Source organism: Bombina bombina, chromosome 6 (assembly GCF_027579735.1).
Source record: "Bombina bombina isolate aBomBom1 chromosome 6, aBomBom1.pri, whole genome shotgun sequence".
Taxonomy (NCBI): Eukaryota; Metazoa; Chordata; class Amphibia; order Anura; family Bombinatoridae; genus Bombina; species Bombina bombina.
In genome coordinates this window covers 378729080-378753601 of record NC_069504.1, presented here as the reverse complement: position 1 = coordinate 378753601, position 24522 = coordinate 378729080, and the positions used below count along the sequence as shown (strand labels likewise).

The window sequence follows — 24522 nt, the reverse complement described above, 5'->3', positions numbered from 1 at the left end:
CCTGACACACACTCTGGCAGACAGGCAACTGCAATAAGATTACACAGGGAAAAAAAAAAAAACAGACTGATGTTCTAGCCCTAAAAAGGGCTTTTTGGGGTGCTGTCCTTACAGCAGAGATCAGATGAGTCCTTCAGGACTGTATTGTACACTGAATACACTAGCCTAGCTATAGATTTCCCTATTAAATCAGCAGCAGCTACACTGTCCCTCCTCTCACTAAGAATGCAGCTTCCGAATGAATCTAAAATGGATGCTGTCCAGTAGGTAGGAGGGTCTGGGAGGGAGGGTCTGCTGCTGATTGGCTGGAATGTGCCTGCTGACTGTGAGGTACAGGGTCAAAGTTTTACTCAATGATGACGAATAGGGGGCGGATCGAACATCGCATATGTTCGCCCGCCGCGGCGAACGCGAACATGCTATGTTCGCCGGGAACTATTCGCCGGCGAACTATTCGCGACATCACTAATGAAGATAGAATATGCCGTCTGGATGAAGACTTCTGCCCGTCTGGAGGACCACTTTGCCCGGTTTGGATGAAGACTTCTCCCGGCTTTGTTGAGGACTTCGGCCCAGTTGGATGAAGACTTCTGCCACTTCCTTGAGGATGGATGTCCGGTTTTCAGAACAGTAAGTTGATCTTCAGGGGATTAGTGTTAGGTTTTTTTAAGGGTGTATTGGGTTTGTTTTATTTTTAGTTTAGGGCTTTGGGCCGCAAAATAGCTAACTGCCTATTTAAGGGCAATGCCCATTCAAATGCCCTTTTCAGGGCAATGGGGAGCTTAGGTTTTTTTAGTTAGTATTTTATTTGGGGGTTGGTTGTGTGGGTGGTGGGTTTTACTGTTGAGGGGGTTGTTTGTATTTTTTTTTTTCAGGTAAAAGAGCTGATTACTTTCGGGCAATGCTCCGCAAAAGGCCCTTTTAAGGGCTATTGATAGTTTAGTTTAAGCTATGGGGTTTTTTTTGGGGGGGGGTTATTTTGATAGGGCTATTAGATTAGGTGTAATTAGTTTAAATATCTTGTAATTTGTTTATTATTTTCTGTAATTTAGTAGGGGGGTTGTACTTTAGCTAATTTAATTTATTTTATTGTTTTTAATTTAGTAAATTTATTTTATTGTAGTGTAGTGTTAGGTGTTATTGTAACTTAGGTTAGGTTTTATTTTACAGACACTTTGTATTTATTTTAGCTAGGTGGTTATTAAATAGTGAATAACTATTTAATAACTATTCTACCTAGTTAAAATAAATACAAACTTGCCTGCAAAATAAAAATAAACCCTAAGCTAGTTACAATGTAACTATTAGTTATATTGTAGTTAGCTTAGGGTTTATTTTATAGGTAAGTATTTAGTTTTAAATAGGAATAATGTAGTTAATGACAGTAATTTTATTTAGATTTATTTAAATTATATTTAAGTTAGGGGGTGTTAGGGTTAGGGTTAGACTTAGGTTTAGAGGTTAATACATTTAATATAGTGGCAGCGATGTTAGGGGCGGCAGATTAAGGGTTATTAAGTATAATGTAGGTGGCAGCGATGTTAGGGGCGGCAGATTAGGGGTTAATAATATTTAACTAATGTTTGCGAGGCGGGAGTGTGGCTGTTTAGGGGTTAATATGTTTATTCTAGTGGCGGCAACGTTGGGGGCAGCAGATTAGGGGTTACAAATTTTATTTTAGTGTTTGCGATGCGGGAGGGCCTCGGTTTAGGGGTTAATAGGTAGTTTATGGGTGTTAGTGTACTTTTTAGCACTTTAGTTATGAGTTTTATGCTACGGCATTGTAGTGTAAAACTCATAACTACTGACTTTAGAATGCGTTATGGATCTTGTCGGTAGAGGGTGTACCGCTCACTTTTTGGCCTCCCAGGACAGACTCGTAATACCAGCGCTATGGAAGTCGCATAGAAAAAAGGGTTTACAATGTTTACGTAAGTCGTTTTGCGGTAAGGCAAAAGAAGTGTACGGTGCCCCTAAACCTGCAAGGCTCGTAATAGCAGCGGTAGTGAAAAAGCAGCGTTAGGACCTGATAACACTGCTTTTTCAGCTTAACGCAAGACTCGTAATCTAGCCCTAAATTTATATAACGTAGGCAATGGTATAGAAAATAAGTAATGTTAAATTTGCATGCTATTTTGGTTTAATAACTAAGGCAGTTTCATGTGTAGATGTTTGTAAGTGCGTATATAAACAAAAAACAGTTAAAACATTTTGGGCCAGATTACAAGGGGAGCGCAAAATATTTCTTTTGCTAAAGCGATATTTGCGCTTCACTGAGTAATACCAGTGCAGGCAAATGTGCGCTGGTATTACAAGTTAGGTCGCGTTCGCATTGCATGGAAGCTTTGCACTCACAAGAGCGTGCTTCCATAGACTCCAATGGGAGCCTCGTTCTCATGCCGTCAGACACGGAATTGGAACTAGCGCAACGAAGGGGGTAAATCATGCAGCGATGGACAGCAGATTGTAAATATATATGTATATGAACTTATACATATATACTTATGTGGAAATGTGTGTATATACACATACATATATATGTATGTATATAAGCATATACATATATATTTACAGGGAACACACTTCCCATAGACCGCTATGTAAAGGCACTTTGCAGTGTCTTTTTTTTTCTAACACCCGCCAACTTTAACCCCCCATAACTGCTTTTTGCATTCTTTTTTATTAGAATTATTTTGAAAATTAACCAGAGGTCTGACTTGCAATGGCTGGTTATTTATTTTTATTTATTTTTAATAATTATTTTTTATTATTATTATTATTATTTTTTTTGCATAAAAAGACTAATTGAAGGCAGTTTATTTTGAGTTTTAGAAATGAAATGCAACTGGGTCTTAATGTGACAGTGACACTAAACACCTTGTAAATACAAGATATTTCTAGTGTCTTGCTATAGAATAGCATATCAGCCAAATGTAAGCAATTTGAAAACAAAATGACATATTATTTGTTGCAATGGTTTTTCAATAGTCACCCACCATTTGCCATATTTGAAGGAGCCAACTGAGCTTGCCACAGTCATTGTGTTAGTATAAATTGCATTGTTTTGCAATAGTTATTTGCTGGTCAGTTAGGAAAAATATATATAGCAGGGTTAGCCTTAAAGGGACACTGAACCAAATTGTTTTCTTTTGTGATTCAGATAGAGCATGCAATTTTAAGCAACTTTCTAATTTACTCCTATTATCAATTTTTCTTCGTTCTCTTGCTATCTTTATTTGAAAAAGAAGGCATGTAAGCTAAGGAGCCTGCAATTTTTTGGTTCAGAACCACGGAAAGCACTTATTTATTGATGCTGTCCAATCAGCAAGGACAACCTAGGTTGTTCACCAAAAATAGGCCAGCATCTAAACTTACATTTTTGCTTTTCAAATAAACATACCAAGAGAATGAAGAAAATTTGATAATAGGAGTAAATGAGAAAGTTGCTTAAAATTGCATGTTCTATCTGAATCATGAAAGAAAAAAATTGGGTTCAGTGTCCCTTTAAGGAATCTGCAGTGAGCATTTCCAGGGCAAAATAAATAATGAAATATACAGCTTATATACCTTAACATTTTATATTAAAATCACAATCAGTTTAATGCATTTTTTTTCTCAGTACAGTATCTATTTTACAGAAAAGAAAAAAAAAATGCTTTTCTGTACCTTTAAATCCCTATTGATTTTTTTTTTTTCTTACGAAGTAATAAAAGAAGTAGAACACAAGCAAGTACAGACAAAGAAGGATCTAAAAGTGACAAGTTCTGTATGACACAGATGGGAAAATTAGAACAAAAAATGAGAGAAAGAAGAAAAAATACACAGAACCGTATTTGCTAACCAAGCAGTTGTTTTATGTTAGGAAACGAATCACATATTTGACAAATACTCATAAGAAATGTAAAGTTGGACAGCCTTTTGTCAGGTGTAATATTACTTTGCTGACAAATGATTGGCTGCAAATTTCTTTTCTTTTTTTTTTTTGCTCCTTAACCTCCTTATCTTTGAGGGACAGATATATGTCTGTCAGGTTGTAGGAGAGATATAAAAATGATTCCATATACACAGAAGCAGAAAAAAAAGAAATGATTATATTCTCTTTCTGAAAGATACAGAAATTTGAAACTAACTTGAAGATAAAGTCTAAACAAACATATTGCTTTGTCCTCTTCTATATTCAAATGTAGTATTTTGTTTTCCTTCACTTGATATGTATTATTCTGTCATGGTTGGTTTATTTGTTCCATATTCAGCAGCCTTGGTCAGACTGACACTCTGAGTTAGCGATGTAATGTTGCAGAGAGCAGTAGGAGACAGGAATCCACATGATGATCAAATCTCTGGCGCAATCATTCATGAATCCTCATTTTATCAACAAAGTGCCCTCCTAAAACAAATTATCTTTTTCCCATAGGCATTCATAGGTGGCTGCCACCATTGTTTAAAGAACATCTTGGGAATAGAAGGACATATAAGGTAGGTTCTTGCGTTTAACATACTAGCAGGAAGTCATTTCCTCATCTCTTGTTTTAATCTACATAACAAGTAAGCTACTCCTTGTGTGTCTGTACCAGCATATACAATGAGGCTTCATCCTGATTAACAAATCTGTGGCCACAAATATAATAGTGCTGTGTTTTCTAAGTACAGCCTCAAGTGAGATTATAATGTAAAATGTTCAGTTATAAATAAAAAAAAGAAAATTTCAGTACACTTTCAATATTTATTTTGCCTCCATTACTGTAATTTCACTGTGAAAATTGTGTGTTTTCCATTTTGAGAACTGAAAGTGCACAATGCAGGCTACAAATAGCTTTTAACCCCTTGCGCCTTTTTGGCGTAGAGGAGCAGATTGTCCGCCCTGCTGATAGCTCCCTTACCATATGAAGCCAGATTGCCTATTATTACAGACAGTGAGGGTGGAAAGGAGGGAGGAGGGTGACTAGTCCATCCCAGGAGAGGGGAGGGACAGGGGAGAGAGAGAAAAAATATTGGTTGGAGGGGAGGTGGATCCCTACACTACATAAAAAATTGATTGCTTGGAGTGGGGAGGTGGTGAGGGGAAGTGTGGTAAACAGCTGCAATTAATAGATTTCTAATTACCAAAAAACAATGGAAAAGCCATGCATCTCTGCTATTTCTGAAGGGGGTCCCAGAGAAGTTTTTACAACCATTTGTCTTATAACTGCAAAACAAAGGCTCTTTTTATGTTTAAACGGATTGATAGCAAACATTCTAAAAATTCTCTAGTACTTTGCATGTGAATTGCCTGTTTTGAAATAGAAACTGAGAAGTCACCCAAAACTGACAGAAACAATAGTCCATTCACACCTCTTAAAGTTACCGTAAAGGTCAATTCCTGTAACCCCTTTGTTCACTGTGGAAGGGAAATACTAATGTACATGTGTGACATTTAACCTATTACAATCTGATTCTATCCTCACCGATTGAATGCCATTTGTATCTTGGCAAGGTTGTTATACCTGAATAGTCACATCATGATTTCAACATCTACAAATGGCATGTAATAATCTCCTAATTTGAATATTTGATTCTAATTCACACTCGCACTGTTATGATTGTCATTAAAGTACTAGCATCTTTAAATCCGGGTTTTAAAACAGGATTGCGCAATTGTGAGTTCCATAGGAACCTATTGCAATCAATTACCATCTGTACCACTGCTAAACCTTGTGAATGCCAATTGTATGTTGACATGATGTGCATACTGGGTACGATTTTTGAATCACTATTTTGCCTCTTTAAATCTCTGACAAATATTCGGCTAGATTACAAGTTTTTCATTTTGAGCTGTGTGGTGCTAACAAGCAGTTTTTTCTCACCGCTCACTTACCTACAGCGCTGGTATTACAGGTTTTTACAAACCCGGCGTTAAAAGACAAGAAGTGAGCATTGAGCAAAATTTTGCTCCTTACCGCGGTGAGCTGGTCGTACAAGCTCGTGCACAATTTCCCCATAGGAATCAACAGGGAGAGCCGGCTGAGAAAAAGTCTAACACCTGCAAAAAAGCAGCGTAAAACTCAGTAACGCAGCCCCATTGATTCCTATGGGGAAACACATTTTATGTCTACACCTAACACCCTAACATGAACCCCGAGTCTAAACACCCCTAATCTTACACTTATTAACCCCTAATCTGCCGCCCCCGACATCACTGACACCTGCATTATATTTATTAACCCCTAATCTGCCACTCCGGACACCGCCGCCACCTATATTACACTTATGAACACCTAATCTGCTGCCCTCAACATCGCCAACACCTACATTATATTTATTAACCCCTAATCTGCCGCCCCCAATGTTGCCGCAACCTATCTACACTTATTAACCCCTAATCTGCTGCCCCCAATGTTGCCGCCACTATAATAAACATATTAATTCCTAAACCGCTGCACTCCTGCCTCGCAAACATTAGTTAAATATTATTAACCCCTAATCTGCCGTCCCTAACATCGCTGCCACATACCTACATTTTTTAACCCCTAATCTGCCCCCCCCAACATTGCCGCCACTATACTAAATGTATTAACCCCTAAACCTAAATCTAACCCTAACCCTAACACCCCCTAACTTAAATATAATTAAAATAAATCTAACTAAAAATTCCTATATTATTCCTATTTAAAACTAAATACTATATATACTATAAAATAAACCCTAAGCTAGCTACAATATAACTAATAGTTACATTGTAGCTAGCTTAGGGTTTATTTTTATTTTACAGGCAAGTTTGTATTTATTTTAACTAGGTAGAATAGTTATTAAATAGTTATTAACTATTTAATAACTACCTAGCTAAAATAAATACAAAAGTACCCGTAAAATAAAAACTAACCTAATACAACACAATAACACCTAACACTACACTATAATTAAATAAATTAAATAAATTAACAGCAATTAAATAAATTAAATTAAATTAGATTAAGTACAAAAAAAAAAACACTAAATAACAGAAAATAATAAACAAATTACAAGATATTTAAACTAATTATACCTAATCTAATAGCCCTATCAAAATAAAAAAAGCCCCCCCAAAATAAAAAAAAAACCCTAGCCTAAACTAAACTATCAATAGCTCTTAAAAGGGCCTTTTGCGGGGCATTGCCCCAAAGTAATCAGCTCTTTTACCTGTAAAAAAAATTACAAACAACCCCCCAACAGTAAAACCCACCACCCACACAACCAACCCCCCAAATAAAATACTATCTAAAAAGACCTAAGCTCCCCATTGCCCTGAAAAGGGCATTTTTCATGGGCATTTCCTTTAAAAGGACAGTTAGCTCTTTTGCGGCCCAAACCCTAACCTAATAATAAAACCCACCCAATACACCCTTAATAAAACCTAACACTAACCCCCTGAAGATCGACTTACAGTTCTGAAGATCGGACATCCATCCTCAAGGAAGCGGCAGAAGTCTTCATCCAACCGGGCCGAAGTCCTCAACAAAGCCGGGAGAAGTCTTCATCCAAGCCGGGCGAAGTGGTCCTCCAGACAGGCAGAAGTCTTCATCCAGACAGCATCTTCTTTCATTTCATCATCTATCCGATGCGGAACGGCTCCACCTTCAAGACATCCGACGCAGAGCATCCTTTTCTTCCGACAACTAAAGACGAATGAAGGTTCCTTTAAGTGACGTCATCCAAGATGGCGTCCCTTAGATTCCGATTGGCTGATAGAATTCTATCAGCCAATCGGAATTAAGGTAGAAAAAACCCTATTGGCTGATGCAATCAGCCAATAGGATTGAGCTTGCATTCTATTGGCTGTTCCAAACCTCTTCAATACAGTTGCCGCCGTAAACTGGAACTTGAATGCAAGTGACGTCATCCAAGATAGCGTCCCTTGCATTCCTATTGGCTGAAAGGTTCCAATTAGCCAATAGGATTTAGCAGCTCTCATCCTATTGGCTGTTCCAATCAGCCAATAGGATGAGAGCTCAATTAAAAATAGTTTATTTTAATTCTACAGGTAAGTTTAAATTTATTTTAAGATAGGGATGTGGTAATTTTAATTTAAAGTTAGCGGCTTGTTAGGGGTTAATTGCTTTATTTAGTTTATGGCGATGTGGGGGGGCTGGCGGTTTAGGGGTTAATATGTTTAGTTAGTGGTAGTGATGTGGGAGACCAGAGGTTTAGGGGTTAATACATTTATTTAGGTGGCGGCGGGGTCCAGGAGCAGCGGGATAGGGGTTAATAATTTTATTTAGTGGCAGCGGGGTCAGGGAGCAGCGGGGTAGGGGTTAATGTTAGATGAGCATATTGGTGCCGGCGAATGCAGCATAGTTGAAGCTTTGATAAATATCCCCCAAAAACTAGCCTTTTCTCCAGAAAAAATGCTGTAAAATACCACAGTCAATAGATTGTGATTGACTTCAGAATGTTTACAGCAAGTTTCACATGAAAAGCCATTTATGAAAATGCCTCTAAATAACTGAAATAACATCTGAGATCTGCACTTTTACACTCCCCAAATACTGATAAAGGAAAACAAAAAGTCTATGACTGGTGCTTATACACTTCAGGGACAGAAAAGCATGTGCACAGTACATAATCACTAGTAAGAGGCTCAATTTGTGTGCTGAGGACACCCAAATATACCTCTCTGCACCAGATCTATCCCCTTTCTTGCTAACGCGTGTGACGACTCACTAACTGTCTTCTCATATCTCATCCTGGATGTCCTTTGACTACCTAAAGCTAAATCTCTCCAAAACCACCATTACCCCAACCCTGCATGTTCAATGTCTTGGGGTCATACTTGACTCGGGTCTTTCTATCACTCCTCACATTCAGTCCTTGGCCAATTCTTGCCAATTCCACTTTAAAACATTTACAAAATTCAACATTTCCTCACACAAGACACAACTAAGATTTTAATCCACTCTCTCATCCTTTCCCTCCTTGACTACTGCAACTCCATCCTCTCTGGTCTCCCTAGCTGCCATCTAGCTCCTTTATAATCCATAATGAATGCCTCTACTAGGCTCATCTTCCTTACACGTTGTTCTTCATTTGCTGCACCTCCCTGCCAATCCCTTTACTGGCTTTCTCTAGCTTCCAGAATAAAACACAAAATTCTGACTCTGACATACAAGGATCTCAATAGCACTGCTCCCCCTATATCTCAGACCTTGTCACCAGATACTCTCCCTCCCGTCCCCTTTGCTCTACTCATGACCTCTTCCTCTCCTCCTATCTTGTTACCTCCTCACATTCCTATCTACAGGACTTCTCCAGACTGGCCCCTATTTTGTGGAACTCTATGTCTTACTCCACAAGACTCAAAACTAGTTTTGATAGTTTCAAGCGCTCCTTAAAGACTCTACTGTTCAGGGATGCATACAACATTCGGTATCCTTTTCTAACCTCAGTTCCTCTCCTCCTTTGTTATTTCCTTGAACCTCTAAGCATGTAAGCCTATGAACCCAGCTGTTTGTAGATCACCTTCATGAGAGCTGACTACAACAGTGCAACTCTTGGCAGGGTCCTCTACCCACTTGTTCCCTATAAATGTTACCTTGTATATTATGACTATGTTTATAGTGCTTTGGAATATGTTGATGCACTACAAATAACTGATTATAATAAAAAAAAAATAAGTATGATGCCAATCTCTGAGTTTATTTTAGCTATATTCAAATATTTATATAATGGTCTTTCACGTATTATGCATACTTAATGATGTGGTTAAATAAACTATTATATCATAAGTCCTTTAACGAGCTGCAGCATACACATTGAATGTGTCAGGGTTCTCACTGCCATAGGCCTATGTCAGTAGGGATCATGTCTTATCTATAAAAAACATTTTAAGAAACATTTTAAGGGAGCTATTTGTAAAAAAAAAAAGCAGTCTATCACTACAGAATACATTTCTTATACTAAGATATCCCTTTAAATGTTTTCCAGTGTAACTTTAAAGCACCAATCATAGGGTTAAAAAAAACCTGCTAAAATGATATGAAGAGATTTTAAATTTGTTTAGTTGGACATTAGTTGCATTCAGGTGATTATTTTCAAATGTTTTGATATGTAAAATGTATGTTGTTTTGGTGTGTGTATGCATGTATGTGTGTGTGTTTGTGTACATGTGTGTATATGTATGTGTATGTATGTATTTGCTTGAATGTGTTTGTGTATTTGTGTGTGTATGCGTTTGCTTGCATATGAGTGTTTGTGTGTGTGTCTGTGTGTATATGTGTGTGTGTGTGTGTATATATGTATGTGTGTGTATGTTTGTATGAATGGTGTGTGTATGCGTTTGCTTACATATGAGTGTTTGTGTGTGTGTCTGTGTGTATATGTGTGTGTGTGTGTGTATATATGTATGTGTGTGTATGTTTGTATGAATGGTGTGTGTATGCGTTTGCTTACATATGAGTGTTTGTGTGTGTGTCTGTGTGTATGTATGTATGTGTGTGTGTGTGTGTGTGTGTGTGTATATATATGTATGTGTGTGTGTTTGTATGAATGGTGTGTGTATGCAGGGCCGTCTTTAACACAGGGCAAAAGGGGCAGCTGCCCAGGGCCCAGTCTCTGTTGAGGGGCCCAAGAGTCCTAAAAAAAAAAATATTTTTTTTTTTTATGGTTCATACCAGACTGCTGATGTGACATGGGGAACATACACATTCAGTCCTAATACTGTCACAGTCAAAAGTACTCTGCTTATATATTTATTTATTTTTTAAACTGTGCCAGACCGTGCCGGTGTCATGTGACATGCCAAGCTATTGCCATGTGCTGTTTTAGATGTGCACTGTGCAGCACTGAATGCAAAGCCCAACTCGGCATCCAGACATTCCCACTGCATCAGAAAAGGTCCTACTGGGGTTACCACTGTTACCAGGTAACTGCTCTGGTTGTGGGGATTGTTTCTAGGTAGGGCTGACTGTAGGCGCATGCAGCAGAAAGCTGGAGCGGCAGGCACGTGAGGATTTGAGCATCTGTGCAGCTGCATACACTGCTCTCTTCAGTCTTGAGGCTGTGTGACTCATCTCACACTGTATCCATGCAGCCTTGGACAGACAGCATCCAGTCTACTGGTCCCCTTAGCCCTGCTCTTTTTTGCTGTGGCCCTAAGATCAGTTAACTGAAGTTTGCTAGGGGAACAGTGCTTTGTAGAAAGGTGTCAGTGGGAAGAATAAGTGAGTGCACACACGCCCCTCCCCATGCAGCATTGTCTAGTGCAGGGTGAGAGGGAACTTTTTCCTAGCATAGTGTCATGCTGATACTTCACACATTAATGTAAGGTTTATTTTTATAGTTTTTATTTTTTCTCTGTTTCAGATTTTACAGCTTCCCATAGTAGTTCTGCTGTTCCAGTCAGTAAACTTATATTTGTCTGCAGCTCCATGCTCCATGCTTCCTCCTCAGTCTTTACCTTGCTTTGCTCCTGTTGGCTGCCCTAAATCTCTTTAACCAGCTAACCTCACACCAGAATCACATTCAAAAGAATATTAAATGAATCCACAGTGGAGGAATTTATATATGTATTTACTTATTAGTACTGCTTAGGTCCAGTTTCACATATTGCAATTTATTTCATTTTTTTTTAAATTATTAGCCCAGCAGTGGATGATCCACCATTGGGCTAATAATTAAAAAAAATAAAAAATTAATTTAGTTGTTTTTTGGGATGTTGGGGTGGAGAGCGAAATTGCGTGGGGGGGGGGCAAGAAAATTTTTGCCCAGGGTCCAGTCAATATTAAAGACGGCCCTGTGTGTATGTGTTTACTTGCATGTGAGTGTTTGTGTGTGTATGTATGTATGTATATGTGTGTGTGTGTGTGTGTGTGTGTATGGTGTGTGTATGTGTTTGCATGCATGTGAGTGTTTGTGTGTGCATTTCAGCAAGAGTACAACAGTCGTTATTTTATTATCATTCAATTTTCTATAAAAAGAAAAAAATATATGCATGTGTTTTGGCTGCACTAATAAACTGTTAATAAGACTATTCTTTTCATATTGATTTGATCTTTTATACATGTATTAACATTTTGCATAAATGAATATGTTTGCTGCTTGGACAATTTTCATTTGAAAACAATGATTGATATTACTGTTTTATGTATACTTTATATTAGTTTTGTAAATAACTTACTAGAATTGTGCATGGGGGCAAGATTACATATGTGGCGTGGCCCACAAAAGCTGGCGATGCCGGGTTTTACGTGGTTTTGGTATCACATATACAGCGCTGCATATAAATGCTGCAAAGTATATTTCACCCGTCACCCTCAATTTTTACTCCCATTAGCTAACATAGAACGCATAGCAAATCGGTATCACATATTCAGCGCAAGAACTTACGTGGCGAAAATGGAGAAATTTTACACCATTTTCACCTCGCCACACATAGGCAGGCGCAGCAAGCCTTGCGCTGAGTATGTGAGCACCATAACTCCCGTAACTGCCTGAAAATATTAACTAACACCTAACCCATGCGCAATATTTATCTACCTGTCAACCGCAATCCCCCACCGCAATAACTAATAAAGTATATTAAACCCTAATCCGCCATTAACCCACATCGCAAAATAAACCTAATAAAGTATATTAACCCTTAATCCGCCATTAACCCACATCGCAATAAACCTAATAAAGTATATTAACCCCTAATCCGCCATTAACCCACAACACAATAAACCTAATGAAGTATATGAACCCATAATCCGCCATTAACCCATATTGCAACAAACCTAATAAAACTATTAACCCCTAATGCATCAAACCCACACAACACAATAATCCTAATAAATCTATTAACCCCTAATCCGCCAAACCCCCACAATGCAAATAACTAATTAAATGACTAAAACCCCTAACCTAACACCCCTAAATTAACCCCAATTACCTAAATTAAAAAATACTAAGTTACAATTAAAATAAAAAAGCTAACATTACTTAAAAATAAAAATGTTAAAGTAATCTAAGATTACAAAAAAATTAAAAAAACATTACATAAAATAATAAACCAAATTAGGGCCCTTTTAAGGGCTATTGGTAGTTTAGCATTATATTAGGGGGTGTTTTTATTTTGGGGGGGCTTTTTTATTTTCATAGGGTTTAGGTTTAATTTTTGATAATTTGGTTTATTATTTTATGTAATGTTAGACTGTTTTTTAATTTTTTGTAATCTTAGACATTTATATTTATTTATTTTTTATTTTTAAGTAATGTTAGCTTTTTTATTTTAATTGTAACTTAGTATTTTTTAATTTAGGTAATTGGGGTTAATTTAGGGGGTGTTAGTTTAGAGGGTTTAGTAATTTAATTAGTTATTTGCTGTGTGGGGGGGGGGTTGGCAGATTAGGGGTTAATAGATTTATTAGGATTATTGCGTTGTGTGAGTTTGGGGATTAGGGGTTCATATACTTTATTAGGTTTATTGCGATGTGGGTTAATGGTGGAATAAAGGGTTAATACATTTATTAGATAGATCGCGATGTGGGTGAATTGCGGATTAGGGGTTAATAGTTTAATTAGGCATATAGCATTGTGGGGGTTGTCGGTTTAGGGGTTAATACTTTTATTATAAGTTCAGATGTGGGTTTGATGGCAGATATAGGGGTTTTACGTTTTGGGTTTATTTTTGGGAGACAGGTTAGACTTTTTACGGGAAATGTGATATTTTTTCTTTTATTTTCTTAGGCGCCGGCAGTTTCTAAAGTCCTGTAACTCACTGGCGACTCCAGAAATTTATATTTACTCACATTTCTGGACATCGCTAGTTGAACTGCCGACGGGGTTTATATAATACCCCGATGTGCGAGGTGAAATTACAGGCGGGGTGGGTTTCAGCAATTGCGCTGAAGCTTGCGCTGCATATGTAATCTCGCCCGGGATGAGAATTAATTCTGGACAATCATGTGTTCTTAATTTGTAAAAATGTGTTATCCCTGCGTTTGTTTCATCTAAAGTTTCTTGATTTAATTTAGCAGTACTTTTAATCATGAAGTAGTTGTTCTTGTTTGCAATTCATATCACTGACTACTGTCTTGTTTTCACTTGGTGTTAATTAAAGGACCATAATAATAATAATAACAATAAAAATAAAAAAACAAATAAAAAATTATTACACATTCTAACAAATTAGTACATGTAATTTTAAGACTATTAACCCTACACTACTGTATGTTTAATCCATGCAAAGTTAACGCGCGAACGGTAGCATAATCTACCGCTCCACTCATAAACTAGCCCTAAGTGTATTCTACTAGCCCTAACCATCCCAAAAAAAATTATATCCAATTCTGATAAATTACCCCCCCCCCCATATAGATTCCCATGTTCACTAAACTGAGTCTAGCAAAATCTAAAGTTTAGCTCTTCACTTGCTGTTTTTTTTTGTTTATTTGTTTGGGGTTTTTTGTCAGATTTTAAAACAAGACACGCCAGCATATAAAAGGTTACATCAACAAGGAGATTTAGGGCGAGATTACATATGCGGTGCAAGCTTCAGCGCAACTGCTGAAACCCACGCAACCCCTAATTTCACCTCGAACATCGGGGTATCATATAAACCCCACCGGCAGTTCATAAAGTACCGTAAATCGGATAAACTACTCATGTACAGAAATTAGCGCAAATACAAATTTCTGGCGTCGCTAGTGACTTACGGCACTTTAGAAACTACCGGCGCCTAAGAAAATTTAAAAAAATGTAAAATCTCCTGTAAACGCGTCTAACCCGCCTCCCAAAAATAAACCCGACACGTCAAAACCCCTATATCTGCCATCAAACCCCCATCGGAACTAATAATAAAAGTATTAGACCCTAAACCGACAACCCCCCACAAAGCAATATGCCTAATTAAACTATTAACTCCTAATCCGCCATTCACCCACATTGTATCTACCTAATAAAAGTATTAACCCCTAAATCCACCAACCTCAACATCGCAAACTACCTAATAAATATATTAACCCCTAATCGCCATTCACCCACATCGCAAAGTCCCTATTAAAACTATTAACCCCTAATCTGCCATTAACCCACATCGCAAAGTACCTATTAAAACTATTAACCCCTAATCCGCCATTCACCCACATTGTATCTACCTAATAAAAGTATTAACCCCTAAATCCGCCAACCCCGACATCGCAAAATACCTAATATATTAACCCCTAATCCGCCATTCACCCACATCGCAAAGAACCTATTAAAACTATTAACCCCTAATCCACCATTAACCCACATCACAACAAACCTTATAAATCTATTAACCCCTAATCCGCCAAACCCACACAACGCAATAATCCTAATAAAACTATTAACCCCTAAACTGCCAAACCCACGCAACGCAATAATCCTAATAAAAATATTAAAGGACCAGTCAACACAGTAGATTTGCATAATCAACAAATGCAAGATAACAAGACAATGCAATAGCACTTAGTCTGAACTTCAAATGAGTAGTATTTTTTTTTTTTTATAATTTTAAAAGTTATGTCTATTTCCACTCCCCCTGTACCATGTGACAGCCATCAGCCAATCACAAATGCAAATACGTATATGCTGTGAATTCTTGCCCATGCTCAGTAGGAGCTGGTGAATTAAAAAAAGTTTAAATATAAAAAGACTGTGCACATTTTGTTAATGGAAGTATATTGGAAAGCTGTTTAAAATTACATGCTCTATCTGAATAATGAAAGTTTAATTTTGACTTGAGTGTCCCTTTAACCCCTAAACCACCACAACCCCACAACACAAATAACTAATTAAATAACTAAACCCCTAACCTAACACCCCCTAAATTAACACCCCCTAAATTAATCACAATTACCTAAATTAAAAAATACTAAGTTACAATTAAAATAAAAAAGCTAACATTACTTAAAAATAAAAAAACTAAGATTAAATTAATCTAAGATTACAAAAAATTAAAAATTCTAACATTACATAAAATAATAAATCAAATTATCAAAAATAAAAAAAATAAACCTAATCCCTATGAAAATAAAAAAGCCTGCCAAAATAAAAACACACCCTAATCTAATGCTAAACTACCAATAGCCCTTAAAAGGGCCTTTTACAGGGCAATACCCTAAGTTAAACAGCTCTTTTCCTTAAAAAAAAGACTAAGTCCCCCCTCTAACAGAAAACCCCCCACCCACCAAACCTCCCAAAATAAAAAACCTAACACTAAAAAATCCTAAACTACCCATTGCCCCTAAAGGGGCATTTGTATGGAATTTGCCCTTAAAAGGGCATTCAGCTTTTTTACTGCCCTTAAAAGGGCATTCAGCTCTTTTTCAAAGGCCCATTAAATCTAAAAAATAACAAACCCCCCAAAAATTAAATAAAGCCTAAATCTAACCTCCAGATAGGTACTCATGGTTCCTGAAGTCCGGTGGTGAAATCTACTACCAAATGGCGATATCTTCTATCTTCTTCCAGGAACAAGCCAGCACGGAGCGCGGAACTGAAGACCGGTGACGGCGGAACTGAAGACCGGTGACGGCGGAACTGAAGACCGGCGACCGCGGAGCCATGGAGCTTGGAGATCCTCTTCGTACGATCACCACCGCACACTGAGGATTGAATTCAAGGTACATGTTTAAATATGGGGTACCCTGCATTCCTATTGGCTGATTTGAGTCTTTAAATTCAAATCAGCCAATAGGATGAGAGCTACTAAAATCCTATTGGCTGTTCAAATCAGCCAATAGGATTTCAGTAGCTCTCATCCTATTGGCTGATTTGAATTTGAAGACTCAAATCGGCCAACTGGAATGCAACATACCCCATATTCAAACAGAACATATATACGTGAAGAGCATTGGAATTTAAAATCTTCATATTTCGTGTCGGGTTAGTGCACTTGTTTAAATGCTATTGGGTTTGCACCAATGTTCCCTCTAATTTTTTTGAGCACTGTGGGCAAACATTTTTTACTGTGCAAATTTTGGCCAAGTGACTTAAATGTGTGCGCACTTTATTCTTGAGTACAGTCAAACTTAAAAATGTTTTAAAGGTAAGAACACATATACAAACTCACACATAAACTTTCACCCACACAGACACCCTCTCTCACTCTCCCACACAGACACACACACTGGCACTCATTCACACACAGCCATTCTCTCTATTTCTCTCACACAGACACACACAGATACCCCCTCTCTCACAGACACATACTCTCTTTCTCACACAGACTCTCACACACACTCAGACATACACACACAGACACTGACACTCAAAGCACTCAAACAGAAGCAGAAGAAATCATATCTTGTGAATATGCAAAAGAGTCTGGCAGACTAGATTTTGCTAATATCCTTGTATATATATTTTTTCCCTTTTTTTCCCGCTTTTTTTCCCTTTTTTTTGTGTGTTTAGGTTTCAGTCTAACACCTGCAGGGTGTCTATGTCACCAAGATTAAAGATATATTAAGGCCAGATATATACCGAAATACATTAACTGGAGTATAATGTAAACTTGTAATACCTGCGCACATTAGCGTGCGCTGGTATTACAATGTGAAGCTCAAATATCGCTTTAGTTAAAGCAATATTTTGTACTCCACTTGTAATCTGGCCCTTAATGTGTAGATAAATACTATTTTATTGCTAATATTTATTAAATGTTTAAGGAAATTAGGTTTGTGCATTAAATTAGCTGTACAGGGTTAAATGCTTATCTCTAGCGCACTGGAGAGCTGCGCTAATCCTGAGCTTTCTTCACAGAGCCCCAGACAGTGCTAAGAGGAGAATCCCAGATCTGCCACGCTAAGCCTTCTATTAGAATGGCCAGGGGCTCTGTGAAAAAAGCTCAGGATTACTATGGCTCTCCAGTGAGCTAGCGGTAAGTTTATGGCTACAGGTGAACTTTTTCACCTTTATCAAAGGAACATTCCCATTTGTTTAACAAAAATGAATATAAATGTTCCACAAATATTCAGTATTCATTTTATTTTAAACTAAATGAATAGTGTAGCAGACGAATATTAGGAAAGCTAAAATTTCGGAATATTTCTTTTGAAAGATTTGTCAAAAAACTTTTTTTTGATGCTGCCCAAGTCTAATGGAAATTAATGCAAAATCTCTCAGTGGTGCCCATTTAGATCCCTCATATTAGTCACATAAGCTCTACGATAATACATACAAACTAGTTGAATTAGCACATGAGCAAGTATCCATGTGAGCAGCAATGCCACATCAAGACTTCAACCAATAATGACAATTCGCACCCATTTCATTATTCCATTCACACACCTTTCATATCTTTATTCTCACACATTTCAGATCTTCATTCAACCACAAATCATATCACTATTCACACACTTTTTATATTTCTATTTCACACCTTTTTTATAACCAATCCCACATAGAATCACACACCATTCTCATAAATCCAACACTAGATCAGACATACAAACAGAGACTACATAAGACGCACTGTCTCAGCTCTCTGCCACAAAGGTGTTGATAGGATGGGATAAAGAAGGATATGGTAAAGTTTTCAAACTTTTATTTTCTAACATAGCAGTGCACTGATATTGTCTGATTTTTTTAACCCCTTAACGACCAGCGCCGTACACTGTACGACGCTGGTCATTTTTAGTGATGTCGCGAATAGTTCGCCGGCGAATAGTTCCCGGCGAACATAGCATGTTCGCGTTCGCCGTGGTGTGCAAACATATGCGCTGTTTGATCCGCCCCCTATTCGTCATCATTGAGTAAACTTTGACCCTGTATCTCACAGTCTGCAGACACATTACAGCCAATCAGCAGCAGACCCTCCCTCCCAGACCCTCCCAGCTCCTGGACAGCAGCCATTTTAGATTCATTCGGAAGCTGTATTGTTAGTGAGAGGAGGGAAAGTGTAGCTGCTGTTGATTTAATAGGGAAATTGATAGAGGACAGCACCCCAAAAAGCCCTTTTTAGGGCTAGAACATAATTTTTTATTTTTTTATTTTTTTTCCTGTGTAATCTAATTGCAGTTGCCTGCCTGCCTGTCAAACCACTTGCCCAGTGCCACCACTCATATCTGGTGTAACAGTAGTGTAAATTTAAAAAAAAAAAAAAACTTTTTGACTGTGAAACATCAGTCTGCTAGTGTAATCTAATTGCAGTTGCCTGCCTGCCAGCGTGTGTGCCAGGCCCACTTGCCCAATGCCACCACTCATATTTGGTGTAACAGTAGTGTAAATTTAAAAAAAAAAACTTTTTTGACTGTGAAACATTAGTTTGCTGGTGTAATCTAATTGCAATTGCCTGCCTGCCAGCGTGTGTGCCAGGCCCACTTGCCCAGTGCCACCACTCATATCTGGTGTAACAGTAGTGTAAATTTAAAAAGAAAACTTTTTTGACTGTGAAACATCAATCTGCTAGTGTAATCTAATTGCAGTTGCCTGCCTGCCAGTGTGTGTGCCAGGCCCACTTGCCCAGTGCCACCACTCATATCTGGTGTAACAGTAGTGTAAATTTAGAAAAAAAAAACTTTTTTGACTGTGAAACATCAGTCTCCTAGTGTAATCTAATTGCAGTTGCCTGCCTGCCAGCGTGTGTGCCAGGCCCACTTGCCCAGTGCCACCACTCATATCTGGTGTAACAGTAGTGTAAATTTAGAAAAAAAAAACTTTTTTGACTGTGAAACATCAGTCTGCTTGTGTAATCTAATTGCAGTTGCCTGCATGCCAGCGTATGTGCCAGGCCCACTTGCCCAGTGCCACCACTCATATCTGGTGTAACAGTAGTGTAAATTGTTTTAAAAAAAACTTTTTTGACTGTGAAACATCAGTCTGCTAGTGTAATCTAATTGCAGTTGCCTGCCTGCCAGCATGTGTGCCAGGCCCACTTGCCCAGTGCCACCACTCATATCTGGTGTAACAGTAGTGTAAATTTAAAAAAATAAAAAAATTTGACTGTGAAACATCAGTCTGCTAGTGTAATCTAATTGAAGTTGCCTGCCTGCCAGCATGTGTGCCAGGCTCACAGCGTATACTGTGCCCACTTGCCCAGTGCCCCCACTCATATCTGGTGTAACAGTAGTGTAAATTTAAAAAAAAAACATTTTTGACTGTGAAACATCAGTCTGCTTGTGTAATCTAAATGCAGTTGCCTGCCTGCCAGCGTGTGTGCCAGGCTCACAACGTATACCGTGCCCACTTGCCCAGTGCCACCACTCATATCTGGTGTAACAGTAGTGTAAATTTAAAATAAAAAAACTTTTTGGACTGTGAAACATCAGTCTGCTTTTTTGTGTCAGGCTCACAGCGTATACTGTGCCCACTTGCCCAGTGCCACACCACTCATATCAGGTGTAACAGTAGTGTAAATCTATTAGATTCAGGGGATTGCAGTGGAGGAGAGGAACTAGTATTAGGAAGGGTTAGCGTAGGTTGTATGCGTCCCTGAACAGTAGAGTCTTTAGGGAGCACTTGAAGCTTTTAAAACTAGAAGAGAGTCTTGTGGAGCGAGGCAGAGAGTTAGTAGTGTAAATTTAACAGTAGTGTAAATTTAAAAAAAAAAAACTTTTTTGACTGTTAAACATGCCAGCGTGTGTGTCAGGCCCACTTGCCCAGTGTCACCACTCATATCTGGTGTAACAGTAGTGTAAATTTTAAAAAAACAAACAATTTTTTGACTGTGAAACATCAGTCTGCTTGTGTAATCTAATCTAATTGCAGTTGCCTGCATGCCAGAGTGTGTGCCAGGCCCACTTGCCCAGTGCCACCACTCATATATGGTGTAACAGTAGTGTAAATTTTAAAAAAACAAACAATTTTTTGACTGTGAAACATCAGTCTGCTTGTGTAATCTAATTGCAGCTGCCTGCCTACCAGCGTGTGTGCCAGGCCCACTTGCCCAGTGCCACCACTCATATCTGGTGTAACAGTAGTGTAAATTTAAAAAAAAAAAACTTTTTTGACTGTGAAACATGCCAGCGTGTGTGTCAGGCCCACTTGCCCAGTGTCACCACTCATATCTGGTGTAACAGTAGTGTAAATTTAAAAAAAAAAAAAATTTGACTGTGAAACATCAGTCTGCTTGTGTAATCTAAATGCAGTTGCTTGCCTGCCTGCCAGTGTGTGTGCAAGGCTCACAGCGTATACCGTGCCCACTTGCCCAGTGCCACCACTCATATCTGGTGTAACAGTAGTGTAAATTTAAAAACAAAAAACTTTTTGGACTGTGAAACATCAGTCTGCTTTTTTGTGTCAGGCTCACAGCGTATACTGTGCCCACTTGCCCAGTGCCACCACTCATATCTGGTGTAACAGTAGTGTAAATTTAAAAAAAAAAAAACTTTTTTGACTGAAACATCAGTCTGCTAGTGTAATCTAATTGCAGTTGCCTGCCTGCCAGCGTGTGTGCCAGGCCCACTTGCCCAGTGCCACCACTCATATCTGGTGTAACAGTAGTGTAAATTTAAAAAAAAAAACTTTTTTGACTGTGAAACATGCCAGCGTGTGTGTCAGGCCCACTTGCCAGTGTCACCACTCATATCTGGTGTAACAGTAGTGTAAATTTAAAAAAAAAAAACATTTTTTTTTACTTTTGCTTGTGTAATCTAATTGCAGTTGCCTGCCTCACAGCGAGTGTGCCAGGCCCACTTGCCCAGTGCCACCACTCATATCTGGTGTAACAGTAGTGTAAATTAAAAAAAAAAAAAATTTGACTGTGAAACATCAGTCTGCTAGTGTAATCTAATTGCAGTTGCCTGCCTGCCAGCATGTGTGCCAGGCTCACAGCGTATACTGTGCCCACTTGCCCAGTGCCCCCACTCATATCTGGTGTAACAGTAGTGTAAATTTAAAAAAAAAAAACTTTTTTGACTGTGAAACATCAGTCTGCTAGTGTAATCTAATTGCAGTTGCCGGCCTGCCAGTGTATGTGCCAGGTCCACTTGCCCAGTACCACACCACTCATATCTGGTGTAACAGTAGTGTAAATCTAAAAAAAAAAACTTTTTGACTGTGAAACATCAGTCTCCTAGTGTAATCTAATTGCAGTTGCCTGCCTGCCAGCGTGTGTGCCAGGCCCACTTGCCCAGTGCCACCACTCATATATGATGTAACAGTAGAGTAAATTTAAAAAAAAAAATACTTTTTTGACTGTGAAACATCAGTCTGCTTGTGTAATCTAATTGCAGTTGCCTGCCTGCCAGTGTGTGTGCCAGGCCCACTTGCCCAGTGCCACCACTCATATCTGGTGTAACAGTAGTGTAAATTTTAAAACAAAAAACTTTTTTGACTGTGAAACATCAGTCTGCTAGTGTAATCTAATTGCAGTTGCCTGCCTGCCAGCATGTGTGCCAGGCCCACTTGCCCAGTGCCACCACTCATATCTGGTGTAACAGTAGTGTAAATTTAGAAAAAAAAACTTTCTGACTGTGAAACATCAGTCTGCTTGTGTAATCTAATTGCAGTTGCCTGCCTGCCAGTGTGTGTGCCAGGCCCACTTGCCCAGTGCCACCACTCATATCTGGTGTAACAGTAGTGTAAATTTTAAAACAAAAAACTTTTTTGACTGTGAAACATCAGTCTGCTAGTGTAATCTAATTGCAGTTGCCTGCCTGCCAGCATGTGTGCCAGGCCCACTTGCCCAGTGCCACCACTCATATCTGGTGTAACAGTAGTGTAAATGAAAAAAAAAAAATTTGACTGTGAAACATCAGTCTGCTAGTGTAATCTAATTGCAGTTGCCTGTCTGCCAGCGTGTGCCAGGCTCACAGCGTATACTGTGCCCACTTGCCCAGTGCCCCCACTCATATCTGGTGTAACAGTAGTGTAAATTTAAAAAAAAAACTTTTTTGACTGTGAAACATCAGTCTGCTTGTGTAATCTAATGGCAGTTGCCTGCCCTCCAGCGTGTGTGCCAGGCTCACAGCATATACTGTGCCCACTTGCCCAGTGCCACCACTCATATCTGGTGTAACAGTAGTGTAAATTTTTTAAAAAAAAATTTGACTGTGAAACATCAGTCTGCTTGTGTAATCTAATTGCAGTTGCCTGCCTGCCAGCGTGTGTGCCAGGCCCACTTGCCCAGTGCCACCACTCATATCTGGTGTAACAGTAGTGTAAATTAAGAAAAAAAAACTTTTTGACTGTGAAACATCAGTCTGCTTGTGTAATCTAATTGCAGTTGCCTGCCTGCCTGCCAGTGTGTGTGCCAGGCCCACTTGCCCAGTGCCACCACTCATATCTGGTGTAACAGTAGTGTAAATTTTAAAACAAAAAACTTTTCTGACTGTGAAACATCAGTCTGCTTGTGTAATCTAATTGCAGTTGCCTGCCTGCCAGCATGTGTGCCAGGCCCACTTGCCCAGTGCCACCACTCATATCTGGTGTAACAGTAGTGTAAATTTAAAAAAAAAAAAATTGACTGTGAAACATCAGTCTGCTAGTGTAATCTAATTGCAGTTGCCTGTCTGCCAGCGTGTGCCAGGCTCACAGCGTATACTGTGCCCAATTGCCCAGTTTCCCCACTCATATCTGGTGTAACAGTAGTGTAAATTTTAAAAAAAAAACTTTTTTGACTGTGAAACATCAGTCTGCTTGTGTAATCTAATTGCAGTCGCCTGCCCGCCAGCGTGTGTGCCAGGCTCACAGCATATACTGTGCCCACTTGCCCAGTGCCACCACTCATATCTGGTGTAACAGTAGTGTAAATTTAAAAAAAAAAAAAAATTTTGACTGTGAAACATCAATCTGCTAGTGTAATCTAATTGCAGTTGCCTGCCTGCCAGCGTGTGTGCCAGGCCCACTTGCCCAGTGCCACACCACTCATATCTGGTGTAACAGTAGTGTAAATTTAAAAAAAAAACTTTTTTGACTGTGAAACATCAGTCTGCTTGTGTAATGTAATTGCAGTTGCCTGACTGCCAGCGTGTGTGCCAGGCCCACTTGCCCAGTGCCACCACTCATATCTGGTGTAACAGTACTGTAAATTTAAAAAAAAAAAAACTTTTTGACAGTGAAACATCAGTCTGCTTGTGTAATCTAATTGCAGTTGCCTGCCTCCCAGCGTGTGTGCCAGGCCCACTTGCCCAGTGCCACCACTCATATCTGGTGTAATAGTAGTGTAAATTTAAAAAAAAAAAACTTTTTTGACTGTGAAACATCAGTCTGCTTGTGTAATCTAATTGCAGTTGCCTGCCTGCCAGCGTGTGTGCCAGACTCACAGCGTATACTGTGGCCACATGCCCAGTGCCCCCACTCATATCTGGTGTAACAGTAGTGTAAATTTAAAAAAAAAAAACTTTTTTGACTGTGAAACATCAGTCTGCTTGTGTAATCTAATTGCAGTTGCCTGCCTGCCAGTGTGTGTGCCAGGCTCACAGCATATATTGTGCCCACTTGCCCAGTGCCACCACTCATATCTGGTGTAACAGTAGTGTAAATTTAAAAACAAAAAACTTTTTGGACTGTGAAACATCAGTCTGCTTTTTTGTGTCAGGCTCACAGCGTATACTGTGCCCACTTGCCCAGTGCCACCACTCATATCTGGTGTAACAGTAGTGTAAATTTAAAAAAAAAAAATACTTT

General features: G+C 38.8%; 1 protein-coding gene across 1 annotated transcript in view; it reads left to right on the top strand.

Moving 5' to 3' along the window:
- The window catches only part of CPLX2 (complexin 2), a 574901-nt gene that overhangs the window by 421922 nt on the left and 128457 nt on the right, over nucleotides 1–24522 (top strand). Inside the window, exon 2 of the mRNA XM_053717084.1 lies at nucleotides 4415–4476. The gene's annotated coding sequence lies outside the window, so the exon portion shown is untranslated. The remainder of the gene's footprint in view (nucleotides 1–4414; nucleotides 4477–24522) is intronic.